At 38.0% G+C, this 22539-nt stretch overlaps 1 long non-coding RNA gene across 1 annotated transcript; it reads left to right on the forward strand.

The window, feature by feature from the left end:
• Positions 1-749: 749 nt before the first annotated feature.
• On the forward strand, positions 750-12516 carry LOC117673720 (uncharacterized). Its single transcript, XR_004593552.3, has 4 exons — positions 750-860; positions 1736-1848; positions 9064-9189; positions 12284-12516. It is a non-coding gene; the product is annotated as an uncharacterized LOC117673720 (long non-coding RNA).
• Positions 12517-22539: the final 10023 nt, after the last annotated feature.

Consider the following 22539-nt stretch of genomic DNA (forward strand, 5'->3'; position numbering starts at 1 on the left):
ACCTTCTGTCTCCGATAACCTCCCACCGGCCAATACGCTCCCACAGAGAGGGCCTCCTCAGGGTGTCGTCTGTCAGGCAATGTCGGCTGGCGACCCCCCGGGGAAGAGCCTTCTCTGTGGGGACACCCGCCCTCTGGAATGAGCTACCCCCAGGGATACGACTGATCCCGGACCTCCGGACCTTCCGCCGGGCCCTGAAGACTTTTTTATTTCAGCAAGCCGGGCTGGGTTAAAAATGTTTTAATTGGGGAATTTTATGGGTAAGGGGTTTTAAATTGGGGAAGCCAATGATAAATTTAATTTCGTTTTAAAGTATTTTAATATTTGTATTGTGTGTTTTTAATTTTGGCTGTTCACCGCCCGAGTCCTTCAGGAGAGGGGGCGGTATAAAAATTTTAAAAATAAATAAATAAATAAACATTCATACAAATTGTCTGTGTTGTGTTAGCTTTCTGTGCCTATTCAATACATAAAACTATACCTAACATACCATGCCATTGCTTTTATAACAGGATGGAAACATGAATATAAAAGATCAGAAAAGGCCAGCGATAAATACATTCTTTAAAAATGCACTTATTAGTATTAGATAATTTGCAGAGCAAATTGATGGAGAGAAAGGTCAAAATAAGATATTATTACATGCTGCAAGAATTTCTGCGTTGTGGAAGAATTAGATTTTTTAACCTAAAAAATTTGTTAAATAGTCTTGATCAGGTTTTTATTTATTTTTTTTAATAAAAAGTGGGACATTGTACAGGTTTCAGACTGGAGCAGACACATCTAGTTCTTGGAGAGAAATGGAAAGATTTTGCACAGGTCGCCAACAAATATCCTTCCTTTAGCACAGATTTGACTGGGTAAGCAAATTAACTAAATAATTCTAGAGGAAAGCTTAATTCAACTTGACAAAATCCATAAGATCATAAAGTTGTCTCAGACATGGCTATGATAATATACTTGGAATGTACTGTGCAGGCTTAAATCTAATGGGAAGAAAACAAAATATCTAAAGGTAGATACTCAAATGTTTGATGTGCTGTTCCAATTTTCTGGGGAAAATATGCTTCCTCTTTTTATTTCTAGAAAATCAATAGCCTTACATTAAAATGAGGCTTGATTTTGTTAACACATGCTGAACAGAAGACTAATTCTATCAATTATAGAGGCCCTGTTGAAGTATGTTCCTCAACAAGAAGTAGTTACAATAATGCCAATGTGATAACATATGGATTATGATGCCTTTTGTTACTTCCATAGTGATATGACCTGTAGGTGTTCAAAGACCAGAATTTGTGTTGCACTGTCATGATACGCTTAGTCATCAGCCCCACCCCCCCACCCCCGCCTTTATTCCTCTGTGAGTGCCCTTGATATTGTAGCATATCAGTGACCAGGAACCAAGTTGTCTTCTGGTGGTTGATTCCAACCGAATATGAATGTATACATATGTCTGAAAAAAATAGTTTTAGGTTGCATATAATTTTTTCTTTGCTCCAGTTTTAGCACATTTAAAGCAGGAGTTAGAGAAATTGGAATGGTTTCAAAGAAGGCAAACAGAATGTTGAGGTCTTGAAACTAAATTTTATAAAAATGATTAAAGGCGTTGGTACATTTACCCCTGAGAAAAGTCAACAGTGTTGTAGTGGTAGTGATGGGAATGGGACTAACGCTTTAAATACCTGGAAAAAAATCACGTAAAAGAATGTCAACTTGGTTCTCTTTTGCTCCATAGTGCTCCACCCACTGACCTGGACATCATCATAGGTGATCTGCACATGCCCAGAAGTTTCTGCGCATGTGCAGAAGAGCGTGTGCATGAGGACATGATGTGAACCAGTAGTAAAGGTAAGTAGAACCCACCCCTGGCTTAAACCTTTAGAGGTAGGCTGCTCCGAGAGAAAATGACTGGCTTAGAAACACCCAGTGTATTTCTGTAACTGAGATGCAGTTGATAGATCAGTTTATTTTATGTCATTGCATTACTTATCCAATACAATGTGAAAGGGTTGCTACTTTTGATAATCAGTGTGAAGCATACTTAAAACCACTGCTGGAAGTCAAACATGGAGAAGTAAAAGAACTTTTGTCCCATAGGCATGAAATGAACAAAACAAAATAGCTCAGTGTGGATAAATAGCAAAATACCGTAATTTAATCTTGTGACATGCAAGGGTGTATTATAACTGACAGAATTCTTTTTCAAATAATATTGAAAGAAGACTATAGAAGTTCCTATCTTGTTTATTCCTTTCCTTTTTCATTGGAATAAAATACTGTACTTTTAAAATATAAGTCTGGAAAATATGCATGTGGTGTATGATTTATAAATAGTAAACTATTACTATTACAGCTATTACTAAGCCACATCAGTGAATATGAAATATCACCATGTACTTTCAGAACACCACAGGTTTCTCTCTTTTTTTTTCTTTGCAAGGAAAGATATTCACAGAATTAAATTGCAGTGGGAACAATTGTATTGCAACCGACATTAAGGAGAAAATGATAACATCTTTGATAAAAGATTTCTGAATATAATATATTTAAAAACACTACCTGCATATATAGAATTCGCAAACAGTTTTCCATCTAAGCTGCTACATTGAGATTCCTTGGATCATGGCCTGAGATCCAATTTAGCATGTAGGAGTAAATAATGTACATGTAGCTGCAACTCTCTGCCATCATTAGGTGCTGTGTGATTTAGATGGTATGAAGAGAAAAACAGTGGGGGGCGGGAGTGGGAAGGAAGGAGAGAGAAAGATTATGTGATTAAGTGTGTAATCACATCACTGGCATTACCAGCATCATCTGTTGGTACTCATCCAAGGCTGTTCAAGCATTATTTAGTAATATCTTCAATGAGAAAGCCTAGTGAATGATACTCACAGTGAGTATCACATTACAAGAATAGCCTACACATATATAGAAAGAATCCTCATTACACTTTGATATCACAATGAACAATCTGAGGACATGGTCAGTAAGAAACAGGTTGATTCAACCAGCACCCATGCTTGCTATCTTATTATTATAAGATAAGTGTCATTCTTTTGATGCATAACAGTTAGCTAAAGCCCCAGAGCATGATGGCTCGTGTGGTTAGGATGCTAAAATGGAGGTTAGCAAGCCTGTGTTCAAGACCCAAGTACTGCTGTGAGCATTTGTCCTTCACTCCAACTCCTGTCAGCAACATGAAAGGAGCCCCCAACTGGACAATCCCCAATTGTGATGTCACCAACTAATTTTTTCAACCCAGAAGCATTTCAATGCTTCTGACACGAATGCAAGATATAGCCCCTAACGTTATATTGGTTAGAGACCAGCTAGGCTGCATTAGACTGGGGAAAATACATTTCACCAACATTACAGCAAAACCATGACCTCTTTCAGAAACCTTTCAGCTCTTACTCCGAAATGAAAATAAATTGGGCTTGTTGGTCCTGACTCTGAAATTGTGTTATTTGCCTACAGATGAATAAAAAACTGGGATAGTATCCCATTCACAATCATTCTAATGGTGTGGAAAGATCATATGTTAAGCTAAAGGATAAAATGGCACACTAAACAAAAATAAATAAAATCAGGGAATGAACAATTGCAATAAGGATGGATATTATCACCATTTAGGACAGGGACAGGAAATAGGATAATTATGAATTGTTATAATTATAGATTTTTCTAACTAGTCTGACATTAGGAACATGTTTGCCCATATTCCTAGTGGCAGAGGGAAGGGAAAGATAAATTCAGGAGACATTTAGGGAGTTAGAGACAGAATATCTTCACAAATCATAAACATGGAAGGGCCCATTTAGGTTACCAAGCCCAAACTCCTGCTCAAAGCAAGAATCTATATTAAATTGTCTCAGGGAAATGGCTGCCCAGTTTCCACCTGAACCTATCCAATAAATGCCTCATCATGTCTCTGGACAATTTGGTTTCACTGTCATTCTTAGCATTTCACACGATTCTTAGCATTAGCAAATTTCTTTAATCTTCATTTAGGCTCTCCTTTCATGTACCATAAATCTATTGTTCTATGGCCCACAACCTGAAACAAAAGGCAACAGATCTTAATCTTCCACATGGTCCCTTTCAGGTATTGGTTATCCTTCAGTTCTCTTTTCTCTAAACACAGTCAGCTCCTTTGATGATCTTTATTCTCTCTTCTTAGAATTTAGTTTTAAATTATCTCACTGCGGCCTTTCTCTGACATTCTTTTTTACTGAATCCTTAAAAAATAATTTATCAAGAATTGTACATGGTCCAGATGTGGGGCTTGACCAAAACAGAATAGAAAAGGATGTGGCAGTCCTGGAAGCCATCTTTTCTTTTCTTTAAAATGGAACTTTGAGGAACTTCTAGCCTCAGGGTCTTCTTTCATTGGGTCTTCTTACTTGGAACCTTGACAGGATGATTATTTCCCACGATTTTGAAGCATTTACCTTCTTTGCAACTAGCTCATATTCAATTAGCATGTAATAAGTATTCTAATATATATATATATATGCAAGTATCTACTCCCATCCTATATCTATTTGGTTTTTGTTTGCCTAACTGCCCACTTCACATGTGTCTCTGATCAGTTTCGTTGTTTTACTTTCAGTCAATTTCTCAAAATTATTAAGCCAATTTTCTCCTCTACTGTGCTAGCTATGTTGCTCAATTTTGTTTTACTTGAAAATTTGAAAATTAAATTCAGTTTAATAATATAATATTTCAATTTTGGGCTGTCCAACTCTACAACAACTTTGAGTGGCTTACACTTAAAAAAAGAAAAAAATATATATCAAAGAAAAGAGAATACAACCAATCAGAAGATTTACTCCAAAACACAAAAGGATTAAAAGAATACTACAAAGGATTCCCCCAGTAATTTTATCCAAATCATCAATGAAATGATTGAGGAGAGGCCAATGTCAATTGTCCCTTTGGCATATGCAGCAAAAGAAACTCCTGGGACATTATTTTACCAAGAGTATAACTTTACTGATAGGTCCATACAGGTACAGAAGAAGCAAAACTAGTGAAAAACAGCATTGTTAATTTCCCCTTTCCCCCATTTGGGACACCCATTGTGTATTGTCCACCAATCAATCACATTCTTTTTATTTTGGGAAAACAGTCTGTGCCTTCGGAAGGCATGGCCTTGAAATATCAGGATCTTCTCAGGTTGCAAAAGGCTCACATAAATTCCTCACCTCCCTCCCAGCTTCCAATACATTCCAAGCATTCTCCTCCCCCCTCCCTTTGTTTCTGTTGTCAAGCTGCGAGTAGAGTTATATTACAAGTCAACCTTGACAGTTGCCTTGAACTGAACTTAATTTTATGGCATCTCATTTGATACTTCTTCCCTACACATTGAATGCCATGTATGAATTCTTTTGAGTCCCTGTTTTGAGCCAGATCTAAGGTATTTTTTCGTCTGTTCAGACATAACTGATTCTTGGAGACTGCCTGACAAGTTCATGCAGTTTTCTTAGCAAGATTTTCCAGAACTGTTTTTTGCTATTGTCTCTTCCCTAGAGCTGTGAGAAAGGATCAAATGTTATCTTTCTGGCTTTGTGCCAAAGGTGGGACTGGAAGTCATAGTCTCCCTGCTTCTAGCCAGATATCTTAACCATTGCACAAAACTGCTATAAATTAAATTTATCTTCCAGTAAATGGATTTGTTTTTATTGTTATGGTCTCTGTAACAATTACTCAAAAAAGCAAGTCAACATTATAGATATTTTATAAGCCTGAACTTACTAGTAATTTCTGATTTTTGTTTCCCAAATGTTTCTATCACCTAAGGCTTTCTTTCTAAGCTTTGAACTGGAATGAGGGAATCATTTATCATTTCCAAGTGACCTTTCCTCACTCCCCACTACCACTTAACAAGAGAAGTTATTTCTATATCTAATAATAAATTATACAGATATCATTTCTAAGTAATAAAAAAGGAAAATGCTTTTTTAATGAAGCATTTGTGGAATAATGCTTTAATGTTAATGTTACATTTTTAGTCCAAATGATTGAAATGCTCATGATATGCAGAAAAAGTTAATGAGAGACAGAATCATGAACTAGCATCATGTAATTATGCTGACTGTCCCTCTTTCTTTTACTGCCAGTAATTTCAAAGACTTTTTAGCTGAATAACTTTCCGACTTTGTATCCAACTTTCTGCAAAGCGGTGAAAAGCAAGACACAGTACTGTACATAAATATTCAGGAATATCTTAAAACAATATAAAATAGATAAATTGGCATATGCTTAAACTTTTCTGGTTGTGGCTGAAGCCATTGTTTTCATTTATCCTGGAGACTAGAAAGTCACTGGGTTGAATTAAACTGACCAATATCTTATACAGAAATACTTTAGCAAAGCTTAAAAATAATCAGTTTCGGAAACTGAGTGGCAGAATATATCATCATGATCATTTACAAGCTCTCCTAAGCCAGCAGGCCTGATGAAAGATTTGGATGCAAACAAAATCCAAAGTTTATTAGAGAAAAAAAAATACAGAAATTGAATATGCTGAAATGTAAAATAAAAAAAAAGGCATCATGTTCACTTTGAAATGAGAACTACATGATTTCTTCACTGACATACAATTACACTCAAACTAGAAAGGTATCTTTGTATGTGATTTCTTTCTAATTAATATGGTTCATTAAAAGCAACTGGGGCAAATATATCATCATCACGTCTTATTTATTTATTTTATTTTATTTTTCAATTTATATACTGCCCTTCTCCCTGAGGACTCAGGGCGGTGCACAGCCAGAATTAAAAACATGAAATACAAATATTAAAAACAATTAAAATCTATATAAATTTGGCCCAAAATTTAAAAAACCACAAACCAATTAAACATTTAAAAATTTTAAAAAATTTCTTCCTAAGCCAGCCCGGCTTGCTGGAAAAAGTGGGTTTTAAGAGCACGGCGGAAGGCACTGAGGTCTTGGATTCTCCTTATCTCTGGGGGCAGCTGATTCCAGAGGGTAGGTGCCCCCACAGAGAAGGCTCTCCCCCTGGGGGTCACCAGCCTACATTGTTTGGCTAATGGCACCCTGAGGAGGCCCTCTCTGTGGGAGTGCACAGGTCGCTGGGAGGTCGTCGGTAGCAGCAGGCGGTCTCGAAGATAGCTAGGCCCAGTGCTAAACACATTGGATACAAGGGTACTCCACAGTTCTCAGTCCACAGCAGGGGTGGGTTCTACTTACCTTTACTACCAGTTTGCAACGGGATCGCGCGTGCACGCAAGGCTTGCTTCTGAGCATGCGCAGCTCACTGATGATGACATCTGGGTTGGTGGGTGGGGCCTCCCATTGGTTTTACTACCAATTCTTGTGAAGCGGTCCAAACTGGGGGTAACCCCTCACTGCTCCACCGCTATAGTCTCTGCATCCTTACATTTAAAGTTGATGTTTTTCATTTCTTCCTGAAATGTTTGGCACCAGGTTTTCTTTGACTTTCTTCTTTTTGTCTGACCATCTGGTGGTATCCAATGGATTGTAGTCTTTGTTGGACATTGCTCACTCATATGGAGCACATGTCCAGGAAAGCACATTCTTTGTTCTGTTACTATCTCAGAGAGTCTTTGGGAATTACTTCTTTGTAGAATTTCCTTGTTTGTGACATAGTCCTGATGTGAGATACAAAGAATCCTTCTGAAGCAATATTGTTGGAAGATGTTGATCTTATGAATAATTCTTATAGATTTCCAGGCCTTACTGGCATAGATGGTAATCGGTATGACAATGGCATTAAATAATCTGATCTTGATCTTGGTTGCTGTGTTTATGGCCTCTGTGGTCCATACTGAGCACATTTTTTTTAAAATTTGATTTATATGCCGCCCTTCTCCAGAGACTCAGTACGGCTTACAGTGCGTTAAGCAATAGCCTTCATACTTTTGTATATATTTATACAAAGTCAGCTTATTGTCCCCACAAACTGGGTCCTCAATTTACCTACCTTAGAAAGGATGGAAGGCTGAGTCAACCTTGAGCCTGGGGAGATTCGAACTAGCAGTAATTGCAGGCAGCTGGATGATTCCTGGGGAAGAAAAAGCCTCAACTCCATTTGGTTGAGGTAAAAGGCACTTTTGCTAAGAGATGCTGGTTGTAATAAAATCAGGTGGAATCTAAATTCCCGCACAAAAAGACAAAGACTATTCTCCCTCAGTTCCATTCCTCCCCCATGACATGTCCAAACAGCCAATATGATGCCACCTGGATGTCTTGGGAACTCTGAGATGTTTTTGTCTGGTAACTTTCCACACTCAAGGCAAATGGCCTTGAAGATACCTTGGCACAAACTGATCCCACAGTGCTTTGCTTTTCTTCAACTGTCATTCCCCCTCCCAAATTCCCACACCAGAATGCATACAAGTTTAATTGCTGCCCATTTGGTTCCCCCTCATGCCCCCCCAATCTTTAAATGGCAGGACACCAGCACAGCACCAAACCGAATATGGTGGATCTGACATAAGCATTCAGATGTGGTTCAGATGATTTTAAGTGGAACTAGGCAATCTGTCACTCATTGGTTCATCCTTTCAGATATATTTCCTTACCTAAACAGAGAAACAGAATAACTATGGGTAATTTGCTAATGTTTTGATTTTAAACTTAAAGAAGAAAACATTTTATTAAAGAAAAAAGATGTGTAGCAAGTCTAATATAGATGCTTTTTGTTTAACCCAGGAAATTTTGATGACATTTGTAATTGATTTGTCATTCTTTAAGGATGCTCCAACATTTTCACTACTTATTTCTTCACTTAAAGTGACATATTGCTGACCATGCTGGAATACCAGGTTCTCTAGATACATCGACAGTTCTCCATGGGTAATTTGTCCTTGCACTTTATGTAAAATGAGAGCAAAATGGGAACCGAAAAGGGACGTCGTCACCTTCTTATAAATTGAGTTTAATTCTTGGAAAAATGACTCATTTTTGAGTGCAATGAGTTCTTGTAGAGTTCTTCCACAATCATCCGCATTCCATTGCAAAATCTTTAAAGATTAAATTTGCTCATTAAAATGATGAGAGATCCTATCTTCAGTTCCAGATTATGTGGCAGCCATCCAGGGAGTTCAATTGACTCAAGGAATTCTGTTGAAAAATGAGTAACATTAGCAACTTCACCGGGAGCATTGAAGGAACAATATTATTTCATCATTCCGGAGAAGTATGTAATGCATGTGGAATTTATTTTTTTCATCATTTCATTGAGGGAAACCAAGATAAAGTTCTTTGAGCATATTTCTGCAGAACTGCCAAATGTTGGGTAAAGGAAATCTATACATTCTTTCACAGTTCTTGCTGGCAGAACCACATCTTCAGATAATTCTGTTTCATCATTTTAATTTTTCTGATTTCTTTTGCCTTCCAATTACATCCAATTAAAACTCAGAATATCTTCCTTCTCTCTCACTCAGTCATATGTTTCTCTTCAATTGAAGAGTTGACAAAGTTTGTACACAAGTATGATATTCTTTTTATGCATGAATTCCTCTTTTCACAACTAATAGATGGCATGAACCCCGCCCCCTTTTTTAGTTTTTAATTGTTATTAATTGTTTAGTTTTAATTTGTTAATGGGTTTTAATTCGCACTGTTTTAATTCGGGCCAAAGTCTATAATTCTTTTAATTAATTTTAAATTTTGTATTGCTATGTATTTTAGTTCTGGCTGTGCACCGCCCTGAGTCCACTAGGAGAAGGGCGGTATATAAATTGAATAAATAAATAAATAATAATAATAATAATAACAACAACAACAACAACAACAACAACAACAATAATAATAATAATAATAATAATAATAATAATAATAATAATAATAATAATAATAATAATAGAAATAACTATAGTAAATGGCTAAAATTCTCCCAGAAGTCTCATTTTTGCCACATAGACTGTAAAGAGTCTATGGCTTCAATGCTCTACCTTCTAATTATGGAATTCTCATCCCAGACAATATATCGCATATGTTAAAGAATGTGTGCAATATTGGATATATTTTTTTATTTTACAAAGAGCACTTTCATTCACTTTGATGGCTATATTAAATCTTGAATTTGCTGTCCCACTACCAAGCATCAATGTTTGTGCAATGCCAGATAATGCTATAGCAACATCTGCATCTCTCCTAACTTTAGTGAGGATAAAGTGGGTAATCAATGTATTTTCCCATTCTTCCTGGTATATCAATGGAAATTATTGAAGAAACATTGTTTTGCAGGCACTTGCACATATAGTCATATACTCCTCTTTGGTTATAATTCAATAGAGGCTCCTTGTATACATAAATTCATGTTGTTTGTCTCATATTGTTCTTGCAATAATTCCTGATTGCCATTCTCACCTCAGAATAGTTTAAAATCCCTGCCAGATTCTCCACTGGCTTGTTGGAGGCTGTCTGGCAAAGTTTAAAAATAGGATCATGTGATCTCCTAAGAACTACCATATTTTTTCAGAGTATAAGACACACTTTTTTCCCTCCTAAAAGAGGCTGAAAATTTGGGTGCATCTTATACTCCAAATGTGGCTTTTTTGAAGCTTTTTTTCAGCCCTAACAAGGCGCTAGTGAGTGAAGCGATCTCCGCTTCCCTGCTTTGCCTGCTCCCTCCAACTCTCAACTGTGAAGCTTTTTTTCAGCCCTAACAAGGCGCTAGCAAGTGAAGCAATCTCCATGGTTTGCCAGCTTTTCTCATTGCTTCTCTCTCCAAAGATATAGTTAATAATGTACTTGATTGATAACAGAGAGATCCAGTTTCTGCTCCATCTGCAGCCATAGCAGCTTACTTGCTGATTTTCAGCTCAGCCTACATCACAGGGGGCTTATGGAGAAATGTAGGATGGAATTCTATCTGTGTGCCTTAAGTTCCTGAACAACTACTGGGTGTCTGTTTGCCAGAGAAGAGACACATAAAATAATAAAGTATCCATGACTTCTTTTCATGCACTTTAAAGTTCTTGCTTTGTTAAGTGCTACATGATAAAGATGAACATCATGGCCCCATAGCAAAAGCACAGCAGAACAGCAGCAGCCTGAAGTAACCACAACTTTCCTAAATTTTGAGAGTCATGGGTCCTAGATTTTGGACACATTCTGTAAGTTAACACATTTGAGGTACCTTAGTTGAAAAATTGTTGCCCTGGGGTGCACCCTTTCACCCACTTAAAAGTTATGATAATAACAGCTTTAATAGTGTATAGATTCTAGGCTTAAAATACACAATTGGCTTGTACAGATCTTTGAAAATCATACAATGTGGATGATGACACTAAAAACTGTAATTCTATTCAGCTGCAGAATGTAATTATATTAAAATGTCTATCGTCATCAAGCTCAGCATATTCAGAAATCCTTATAAGAGGAAACTTCTTGTTCATGCAGAGTTCTATGATTATCTTTAGCTGAACTTGATTCAATTTCCACTTTAGACCTTCTGAGTAAATACAGGCAGTCCAGCATAGAGGTCCAGGATGAATTTGCATTTTCAGTGCCCTCCATTCTTACGCATTTTGAAAATCTGAATCTGGCACACGCTCTTGCACACAAAATATGAATCATGCACTCTCTTACCCTTTTTATTTTTCAAAACATTTCCCCTATTTGAGAACTTAAGGAAGATGCTTTTATAAAGGCATCCTACATTTTATGTATGGACAATCTTTATTTTTATATGGACATTATGTTTAACCCATATGCATGTAATGGAGAAAATAACAATAGATATTTCCTATAAACTAGCTTAAAATTTGAGATGCCAAGCAAACAACCTACAAGTTCTACTTTCTTTTCATCCTGATTTTGTAAGCTTATTTAGAATTTCCATTGAAAATATTTGGCATAGGCTAATTTTGCATAACACATAGATAGTCATTTCTGAGATTTATTTCTTCCTTACTTATTGTATTTTCAGTGTCATTTCTACACTTGCAATGATTCCAATATGGAATTATTTTTAAAATGTAAATGTATTATTGAGCTATAATGAAAAGTCCCTGGATAAATTAGATTTCAGAGCATATTAATTGAAATGAAATATTTGAAAAAAAGGCTTTATACAAAACATTCCAAAACCCATTTCATAACCTAGTATAATTTAAAAGCTCCCCTTAAACAATGACTCCCCTGAAAATTTCCCATTGGAAAGCTATGCTGCCCTTTTTTCCCCAAAAAGACAGTGTTGAATTGACATTGCTGATACTGCCCGTTAGACACAGATATGAAGTAGGAAAATATTCAGTACATGTATTCTCTTTTTTCCAAAGGCGACCTTTCTTAAAGGAAAACATTGATTTCCCCCCAAAGATATACAGAAGGACAATCAATCAATGACAGAATTGCAAGTAAACCAACAACAAAACTATCCCTAGTTTATTCAGTTATACTCCTTAAGGTCATGCATTTATCTTTCATACATTGTTGGAGAACTGTTCATAATCCAAAACAATTTTCACATTCTTGTTGTTTTTGGGAAATATACATGAATAAAAAATAATGGAATACATACTGTATCTGTATCTATATATGTATATATCTTAGCATTTTATTTTTGATCTTTCTGTGATATAAGCATACTAATTAAAAATGATCCAGAGTTTGTTATTTTATTATTGCACTTTTTTAGTGCAATGTAATGCTTGCTTGGAGGAGACCACACTTAAACTCAACTCTGCTTGTTTTAAAGTTAACAAACACTACCTATCCTGCAATAAAAATACTATACATCATTACTGATATTAACTTTCTAGGATGATTCATGTAGTATTGTAATACTAAAACCTATTTCTGATACAATGGCTCTGGTACAATTTTTTCCACATTGCTAGCAGATTTAGCAATGCATTGTATCCCACTTCATAACCTTGAAAAAATTTCCAAACTGCCTACTATTAATGATTAAAATGCAATTGCAGAATGTCAATGGAGTATCAAAAATAAAAATACCATGGAAAGGTGGTGTATTATTTTTAGGCTGTATTTCAGGCTGTATTTCTTCATACTGTTAGCCTTTTCCAATGTCACCTTTCAGCCATCATTCATTAGACTGCCAGCTAGTTGAGCAAAAGATTGTGGAATCAAGCAAGTGAAATTTTCTTCAACTTTTCGTAGTCGTCAAATGTGAGATGCCAATAAGACAAAGGGCAGAATCAATCAAGTGGACAATACCAAGGAAAACAACCTCCCTGTAGTTTGATGCACATACAGTATATGGAGACTTTATAATTAGGAGTCAATAAAATGCAGTCATTTATAAATGTGGAATATGATGAGAAGTTCAGTTAATTCCCATTACCTAGGACCTAAAACCAGAAAGAGTGTGTTATAGTTGAGCAATATTTATAAGACTTTAGGCAAAGGGCCATCAGGGTAGGATTATGAGACAGAAGTCCAGAATCCCAAAATGTAACAGAGCTAATTTATCCCATTCTGAAGTTACAAGGAGAAAGAGAGAGAAATAATCATATAAGGAGAACTATTGTGAGACTGTCATGCCCAGTATCTAAAATACTCCTAATGTCATCCATACCAGTGGTGGGTTTCAATTTTTTTTACTACTGATTCTGTGGGTGTGGCTTTGTGGGCATGGCATGGCTTGGTTGCTGTGGTTTGGTGGGCGTAGCAGGGGAAGAATACTGTAAAATGTCCATTCCCATCTGATTCCAGGGGAAGGATACTGCAAAATCCCTATTTCCTCCCTCCCGATCAGCTGGGACTTGGGAGGCAGAGAATAGATGGGGGTGGGGCCAGTCAGAATTTTTACTACTGGTTCTCTGAACTACTCAAAATTTCTGCCACCAGTTCTCCATAACTGGTCAGAACCTGCTGAAACCCACCTCTGATCCACACCCATCATATAAGGGCTTTGTCGTCTGTATTGTCACGTAGGCTGGTTTTCCATCAAATTAGAACACTTGACTATATAAATATTGTAAACATGGGTCTTTTTTCAATTTGACTTATATATTCTAAAAATAATATTCCTATAGCTTTATATTTTTGAGTGAGGACAGTTTTCATTGAGATTAGTTAGAGAAGCACAGTCAATAAGGTTTAAGATTAGTGTGGCCTTTCAAATAAACAGAAAGCAAAGTTGTAGCTGTGCGATTAATGATGGTTGTTGCTATTGCTATTACAAGCAGTAGTAATCTTTTTATTCAGAAGGCATTTAGTAAATGACAGGATAAGAGGAGAAAACTTGCCTCGCCTCATTTAGAAACATTTAAAATCCATCAAATGTGAACAGTTCCATCCTTTTCAACATTGATAAGTGGTTTATGGCTTTCTACTTCTGTAGCCCTTTTAAGGGTCGAGAATACCATAGAGTCATAATTACAGGTGGCATATGATGGGTTCATGTTGTCTCTCACTTTATGTTACATTTCTTAACATACAAAATGTAGATGTTGTGTCATCTTAACTTAATAGAACACTGAGCTCATTCATATGATAGCGTTCTCATGAGACAAAGTCAAATAAATGGGAAATATTTACTTGTAAACTAATAGCTAAGGTAACATTTGAGCAATATTAGCCAACATCTGCTCCATGGGTTCTTTTTAATTTGAGTTAGTCCTTTAACTAGAAGCATTGCTTTTTTTCAGCGTAAAGTGTCTACCTTTACTAAATACAAATGCACAACATTCCATTTATGTCAAAAAATATGCTTGAAATGACGCATTATGACTCAAAACCAACTTTTAATTTTTCTTTTTCTTTTCCCTCTCAAGGATAGTCATAGGGTTTGGTTAAACATTTCCATAAAATCCAGCAAACAGAAGTTCACAATCATAGCGTCATCAAGGGACTTAGCATCTGTGTCATACTTTAGCTGAAATAGTAGGTTAGCTAAATTTATCCCAGAAGCAGTGATCTGAAAAATGGAAGATGTTACAACTGACATTTCATTCACATAGTCAGCTTTCAAGGCAAGAAGCAGTACTTATTTTCAATTTTAATTTACTGCTTTTCCTCAAAAACTTATTTCAATGAATTTGTACCAAGTTTGTGATATATTAAAAACACCTGCCTACAGGTACTCACACAGTCATTCCAAAGAGGCAGCAGAGTGTTAAATAAATATATCTTGGATATTCAGCTAAAATGTGGAAAATAGAGAATAATTATCAAAAGTCAAAAACATGAAATTGTTGTTGAATTCTTCATTGGAAAAATGCATACAAAAATAATAAAAAGTGACTGGATTATTATCTCAGACAAAAAAGTACCAACATTTTGTATAATAAAGAACTATTCATAAAAATGACTCAATGGCATGATGAGTAGCCTATAAATCATGTAACATTAATGGAAGTTCAGTAAGACTCATAGACCTTTCTTGTGATTTGTATCATCTATCACCCCTTTGAATGCTAGTGGGGATTTGACTGATCTAACTGGCAATCTTGCCTCATTGCTCCATTTGCATTCTTTTCAAAGGTATATACTTGGTAGAAGAGGATGACTCTCCCAAATAGCAGTATACTATTCTTCAGTTAAGGATTGTTCTTCGATAGAACACCCAAACAAATTTAAGAATCTTCCTTGTCATCATCCTCAGGTTCATAGGATGCAGAATAGCAGAATCTAAATCTCTTCAGGCTCGTGCATCTCTGTAAAAAGTTCCTTTCTGTAGGTAACATGCAATGCTGCACCACTGTCCAAAGTCCACAGGAGTCGTCTGTCGTACTCTGGTTGAGGTTGTGGATCATTGGTTAAAGCCAGTGTGGCGAGTGGAGCTTGTGGATCACGCCGGGGACCACGACGACCTTGTCTTCCGCCTCTGCCTCTGCCTCTGGAATCTGTTCCTCTGGGCTGGTATGTGACGGGAGCTGGAACTCATTGGGGACAATCCCGGGTGGCATGTCCCACACGATTGCAGGTGTAGCATCTTGGCATCCTTGGAGCGTAGGTCCTTCCTCGGAAGGGGCGCCTAGCTGGAGCTCTTGATGCGGGTGGTCCTCTCAAGTGTGGTATGGCCAGCATGAATGCCTCTTCTTCAATTAAAAGCCTACAGACATTGTCCACTGTGCGTTGAGCAATTGGGACTTGGTTAATTTTTGTAACAGCATCTTTCCATTCATAATTCAAAGAGTTAATAATGATGCTGATCATTTGAATATCTTCAATGTTATGGCCTCTTTCTCTCAATTCTGTTCTCAGACCTTTCAGTTTGGTCAAATGTCCTCCAATTTGTTCACCAGGTTTCAATCTCGAACCGTGGAGTTCAGACATGAGTAAACATGAAGATTCAATTGAGATAGGCCTGTAGCAATTTTCCAATTCAGCCCAAATTTGTCGGGCTGTTGTATTTGGTGGAAAAGTGACCTGCAGTTCAGTATCCATGGACATCAATAATGTTGTGCGAGCCCTTATCTCTAAATCTCTTATTGCATAAGTCCAAGGTTGAGCAGGTGGGTTAAATACCATACAGTGCGTGCCTTCTCTAAGAAGCAATAGTGTAATCTCACTGACCCAGGCTTTGTAATTGTGTCCTGACATTTTTAGTTTTGACTCACCAGTTAGTGGAGAGACAGAAAATGCCTGGTAAGGAGCTTGCATTTGGTATGCTGGCTGTGCTGGCAGGAATGCCTGTGGTATTTGCTGTGCCTGTTGTGGACCTAAAAATGGTCTTGGTTGTGCCATTGGAGGTGGGCCAGGAGGTGGCCCTATTTGCACTTGTGGCTGGGGCACATATGCAGGCATTTGTAGCTGCTGTGGCTGATGCATTGGAATCTGCTGTATTCCAGTTGCCATTTGTGCTTGATCTGCAATATTGGCATGACCTGCTGGAGATGCAGTCATTTGCCTTTGCTGTGTTCCATCTAAAAAGACACCAACACCGCCAGGGGGTGTTTGAGTTTGGGCCTGTGGAAACACTTGTGGCATTTCAGCTTCCTGTAGTAAATTACTTTTGCCAGCAGATGGTGCTGCACCTTTAGCTTCGGGCAGCTTTGCATACGGGGCATTGTATGCTTTAGAGTAGGAGTGGTTATGTAAGACATGTGTAACTTGATCAGGGAGACTTTCATGTGACGTATGCAGTGCTCTCTGCCTTAATTGGCCTGACACAGAATCCACCAGGGGGAGTGTCTTTGGCTCCGGAGAAGAAGGCAAAATGGTGCTTTTTGAAAATCTTAAGTTATCTGCCTTATCTTGCTCAAACATAGATATAGCCATTTTTGCCTGGGATACCTGCTGTTCATAGAGTTTTATATGGTCACGATAGGCTTTCATAGCCAGCTCATCCAGGGTGAGCTTAGAGCTTCAAGGAGAATAATGAATTGTTTCTCTCTCTGCGTGGGAGGAATTTTGCTCAGCAGTTTGCTTTAGCCTTGCATCGAGTGTTACAAATTCAGAAGGTTCTGGGAAGACTTTTTCAGAACTTGGAAGATCAGAAGAAAATGTTACTGACCTCAGTCGTAAATCATCATCTTCAAAAACAGCTTCTGTCTTATCTCCCTCCATTTCTGTTCCCACGGCTTCTTCTCGTTCCAGGCGTGTGGCTGTAGTAAGGGGCTGGAAATCTGGAAATCTCCTGTCTGCCACCTCTTCATTGGAAAGATCAATCAAATCATTTACGAAGAGTGGTCTTGGTTTCACTTTGCCTTTTTTCTTCTTCTGTTTCGGCATCTTAGCAAAATAATTAGCGTACCTCAGTAGCTAAAAACTAATTGCCTATGCGCTCTTATCAGAAGTAACAAAACAAGGAAAAAGCCATAAATCAAACCGTCCGATCTGCTACCAGATGTCAGGGCATCTATTAATCCCATGTTTGGCTCTGGGACTAATTACCCTGGTTTAGATTAGAGGAGATGAATCGAGGCTTATTCCTTGTTGCAATATTCCGAAAAGAAACGCGAAGGAAGGTTTCTAATAAAACTCATTTATTTGTTATAAAGAAAATAAAACACCTCACTAACTAAGAAAAGTTAATTGTTACATTTTGGCAAGCGAGGTCTCCTGCCGGTCCAAGCCGGACCTTGCTGGCAGGAGAACAAAGGAAAGAGTGTGAAGCAAGTGAAGGAATGTGGGTGGATGGACATGCGTAATAGCTTACTGATAAGGATTTGGCAAGTTACGGAGAGTCTGACAGTCCAGAAATGATGAGTTCAGCTGGTAAATAAAATAACGCAGTGACATAGATGTCTGAGACAAAAAACAAACACAAAAGCAATAGCATTTTATCATTCTGAATAGAGAATGATTCTCTAGAGAATTTCAAGTGGGCCTAGGTAAATCCTAGGTGGGATGATGATGATAATTTTGATACCAAATCAACATGATTCAAGGCACCACAGAAAATTAAAAATACCATAAAATACATGATCAGTTAAAGAACCAATGCTAATACATTAGGAAAACCAATATTCCAATCACTCTTCATTGACCTAGCAGGATTACAAATTGCTCTGACCTCTATTCTTTACAAATGAACTCAGAACTTGCCTCAGAACATGTCCCACCTAGAAAAAATAACTAGCATAAGAGAAAGAAGACAAAATAGAAAGAATGCTAAAGATGTTTTTCATGTCAAAATAAATTTTCCAGAGTTCTTATTTCTCTTACCATGTTCTATTCTTTCTTAACTTTATGGATGTTTTTGTTGAGTTGAACTTTGTTGACTTTATGAAAACTTCCATGCAGTTTTCTTGAAAACAATATGGAAGTTATTTCCCATTGCCTAGTCTACCATGGTCTGGTATTCCCATCGGAACTCTGTTTAATTTCTGAGGCCAGATAAACTCTATTAGATTAGTTTTTAAGATGCAGAAATATGTTGATTACTGTATATTCAAGCTAAGAGAATAATGTTTTTTTATTGTTTAGTATAATCTTTCTTATACAGTATATTCTGAGAGACTGCAAACCAACCAAGGTATGTTCCAAAAGATTTAGTAGCTGCAGATACACATACATCCTGTATCCATTTCATAACTAGAGATAGTGTTGCAGAACAAGGATAGATACATATATCGCTCTTTAATATATATATTTCCCATTAGCTATAAATACATATTTACTGGATTAATCTGAATTGCATGCATTTATTTTCCTTATATTTCTCTACAAATATTATCATTGTGTATTTTTCTTTTATCACATTTATACAGTGTCTTAACAACATCAAATGAGACAGTGAAATTTAAAGGCAAGCAACACAAATAATTGAAAAGTATTGTAGAATTAAAACCTACAAAAGACTTTAAATAGTCAAATTAAAGACATATGCTTTTACTTATTTTCAAAATATTGAAAGTTTGAAAACAAGTCTTAATTGTGGAATGCCCTACATCTATGGATTTTAGTGGCATCTTCTCTTATTAAACTAATTACTACAAAAAAATTAAAAACATACTTGCCTCTCTGATATTCTTCTGCTAGTGGACTGATTCATTACACTAAAAATCAGACAGCTGAATTTGCAAAACATTAACAGCCCTAAGAAAGGCAGGAGTATTGGATCTATTTCAGATACTTTCCCCTGCACAGATAAAGATACTTCACTTTAATTTTAATAAATGCCGATGCAAATTATTAATGACATTGCAAATTAGTTTAAAGCCATCTTTAATTTTCTTCATAAATTGATGGAATTTGCCTCCTTAATTATGTTCTCAAATTCCAAATTTTCAAATTTCATTCTATTTATAAAATACTCATTTCATTTTTCTCTACCATCTGTTGCTCTAAATTGTTTTTCAAGAAAGCCAGTTTGACAAACTAGGGTAATATAAAATATGTGTAATTCACCACATAGAAATAGAGAATGAATGAAATCCCAAGTGTCTTGACTTCTTTCACTCTTCATGCAGGAAAAATGAACAATGACAAAAAATATTATCACTTTAAATTCAGAAAGACTTCACAATTTGGTTCACATGCTGTGCAAAACTCATCAACCACATTTAGTGGTCTGGGGAGGAATTATTTAATTGCTTATTTGTATCCCTTACCTGATACTCAGATGCTGTCAAGATTTAGCTACTCTGCTGTATCTGACTTGTTGGATCACAAGTTCTGCAGAATTGGATTTGTCATAAGCTGGATCTAGCCCAATAACTCAGAGACAGACTCCAATTCTTTTCTGTAGCTTTATTGTTGATCTATTGGTACTGGAGGTCACTGACCTTGTACCTTTCTCCTTCAGGTATACATCTGGAATGAGTTGTGGACCATGCGGTTGGACCTTTTGTACCCAGGAGGAGGGGTTAAGAGGTAAGGAGTGGTTATAAGGATTATGGGATATGTGGTTAGTTAACCCTTGAAGGTCCGGGTGATCAGGGAGACATAGTAGTTAGGCATTTATCATGACAAAACCCCCTCTAAATGCCTAACTGGGTACCTGAGGCGGTGTTTGCATACATACAGAGAATACACTGGTACAGGCATGAATTACAAGCAAACACGCATTTTTGACATGAGGTAAGCATGTTGTTTATGTGGTAGGGGTTTAGTGAGAATATCTGCTGTTTGCTCCTCTGTGTCACAGTGCACTGCCCTAATGAAACCTATCTCTGAAAACTGCCTGACGTGTTTGTATTTAATGTCAATGTGCCTAGAACGCTGACCTATGGCATCGGCCCTAGAGATCTCTATCGCTGCCTTGTTGTCTTCGTGGATAACTATTGAATATGAGGGTTCAGCCCAGATGTCGCAGAGCAGGTCATCGAACCATACTAAATTGTTTGCGGCCTTTGATAGGCAAACAAATTCTGCTTCCGTAGTTGATGTGGCCACCAGTTTTTGCTTTCCAGTGTACCAGTGGATGGGGCAATTGTTGAGTAGTAGCACGTAGCCTGAGGTGCTTTTTCTGCACTCTACGTCCCCAGCCCAGTCAGCGTCAGCATAGCAGGTTAGCTTTGGTTCCTCGGATGTTTCTGGTTCTAGGCAGATTAGGGCATCCGCACTAAATTTTAAGTATCTAAGTAGTCTTTTGATGGCGTTCCAGTGTGTTACCGTAGGCTTGCTTACATGTCTGGACAGCAGGTTGACGGCCAAGGCGATGTCGGGCCTGGTCCAGTTGGATATGTACAGCAGTGACCCTATCGTTGATCTATACAGTTTGTTGTCTGTGAAAGGTTCAGATTCCTCATACATGGTCTTCAGGAACTCGGGTTGCATGGGGGTCTCGCTGGGTTTTGCTTCGGACATGTTGCATTTGGACAGCAGCTCGATGATCTTTTCTCTCTGGGAGAGGCGGAAGCCCTTATTGGTTTTTATCACTTGGACCCCTAGGTATCTGTCAATCTTTCCAAGTGACTTTAAGGAGAAGTGGCTACCCAGGTCAGTGGCGAACTTGTCACACCTGTTCTTGTGTTTGCTGATGTACAAGATGTCGTCCACGTAAACGAGCACACCTTCGAATGTGTTGTTTTCTCTCCTCGTAAAGAAGCATTTGTCAGCTGAGGTGGCCTCGAAGCCCATGGATCTGAGGGCCTTGGCCAAGCAGTCATACCACCTTTTGCCCGACTGCTTGAGCCCGTACAGGCTTTTATTCAGCAGCCAGGTTTGGTTCTCGCATTTGTTGTACCCAGGCGGCGCTTTGACGTATATTTCTTTATCCAGCTCGGCGTGCAAGTACACTGTTTGTACGTCGAATTGGAAGACCTCCAAGCCCAGGATGGTGGCCACCACCAGGGCGCTTTTGACGCTCTCCGCCCTGACGGTTGGAGAGTAGGTGTCCGTATAGTCTTCGGGGTATCTTTGGGCGAAACCCTGCGCGACTAGTCTTGCCTTGTATAGGGCCTTGTTGTCCTCTAATGTCTTAACCCTGAACACCCATTTGGTTCCTATTGGTTTTTTGTCCTCTGGAACTTGGGCAGGTGAGTATACCTGGAGGTTCCTTAGGCTTTCCATCTCCTTCTCCATGGCAAGTATCCATTTTTCTTTCTCCTCGCGGGGGAGCCCGAGGATGTCTTCATATGAGCTGGGCATGAAATGGGTGTTGTGGATGGTCATAACGTAGTCCTCTAACTTCTTTGGTAGCTTGTTTCTGGTTTCTCTGATTGGCCTGCTGGGGGTTGGCTCGGTTTCCTGCATGATGTCTGCCTCTTTGTCCGTCAGGTCATCTATCTTCAGTGAAGGGTGCCCTTCTTTCCAACCTTTGACGCTTGCCTTGCGGTGGTTGGCTTTGTGCCCTGTGACCTCTCTGACCTCCCTTTCCTCTTGGCCATGCTCGAACGTGACCCTATTGGCTGGGATGTCATTGGAGTGTACCCTCGACCAGTTTGCGTTTTCGTGGAAACTGGCTGATCTGGAAACCACAAAACGGTTATTGTTGTCGACAAATCTGTAGCCCTTTGTGCCTGGTTCGTAACCCACGAACCTTAACCTTTTTGATAATTTCTCCCCTTTTCTTCTTAGCTGTCTGGGAATGTGGACATCAGCTGGGGCGCCGAATATGTGCAAGTGTGCAATGTTGGGCTTTCTGTTGTATAGCATCTCGTATGGTGTCTTATTGATAGAGCTTGACCACAGTCTATTCAGGGTGTAATTAGCGTAGTGTAATGCCTCTGACCAG

Source organism: Pantherophis guttatus, chromosome 5 (assembly GCF_059756535.1).
Source record: "Pantherophis guttatus breed Tessera chromosome 5, ASM5975653v1, whole genome shotgun sequence".
NCBI lineage: Eukaryota > Metazoa > Chordata > Lepidosauria > Squamata > Colubridae > Pantherophis > Pantherophis guttatus.